Raw genomic sequence first — 1,110 nt, 5'->3', positions numbered from 1 at the left:
AGGCCACTGTAGCTCCCCACAGAGTTTCCTGGGTAATTAATCAGTAGGTATCCCTCTCTACTGCAGGCTGTTGCTCCTCCCACATCTGGCAGAGGAAGCACATTGTCCTTCCCAGAGCATCCCTGCCATAACTCTCTACTGTAAGCAGACCAACTTCTGGTACCTGCCATGGAAGACAGAGCTAGCTCCTGCTCACAAGTGAGTTGCCAGACAAGGGGAAGATTTGTATAAGGGGATGAGGAAGAGGGGGCATATAAAATATAAGAGAGCTGAAAAGCAAGGTGGGTAAATCAACTGCCCGGAGGAGGGAGATAAATAAGTGCCTGCCAACATATGCCAAACAGAAGTGGATGGAACCAAAGGAGGGACAGAGCCTGAAAATGAAATCTTAGCTCATTCCCAGAATGATTTCCCAGAATAAGTTCCCCTTTTTGTGGCATGTTGTTAGGTGGAATGATAACTAAGACTTATTGACAGTTGCCTGATCTCAAGATAGAAAGGTAAGCTCTTTGATGACACCCTCCCTCCTGCCTGACCCTCTTGTCTCTGCCTAGCAGGCAATAGATGCAATAGTTAAGATTGTTGAGTAAATTATTGAAGAGAAATGAGTGAGAAGTTGGAAGTGGGAGGCAGAGGGAGAGGAAAGGAATAGAAAGAGTTCATCTTGCATTAAAGATATTGAAGAGAATGCAATTTGGGACCCCATTGAGAGATAAATCTAGGCTGGCCAGAAAGAGACTAGCCTCAAATAATTGGATAAAACCCCTAGAACTGAGAGTATTAGTGGTCAGTGATGTTTTCCCCTATTTACTGCAGTCTGCTACCCACTTTGTTAAGGCTGACAGACCTGAGGTAGGAGAAAGTGAGGGGAAGGCAGGAGTTGATGAGTGGTCACTTATGTGTAGACCAGTGATGGACCTGTGTCTGGGAGAATCTGTTGCGATCTCTATGTCTCTCTTTCATGGGAGTCAGTGGTTAGGTCCTCATGTGGATGTGGCCTGTATGATGTATGACTGCTTCCTCTCATGCATGGGTAGTTTATGTGTTAGGGATTATGGCAGTTTATGTATTCCTCCGTGTGTGTGTGTGTGTGTGTGTGTGTGTGTGTGT

The sequence above is a fragment of the Octodon degus genome, unplaced genomic scaffold (genome assembly GCF_000260255.1).
Source record: "Octodon degus isolate 3935 unplaced genomic scaffold, OctDeg1.0 scaffold00098, whole genome shotgun sequence".
Taxonomy (NCBI): Eukaryota; Metazoa; Chordata; class Mammalia; order Rodentia; family Octodontidae; genus Octodon; species Octodon degus.
This window is presented reverse-complemented; position numbering follows the sequence as displayed.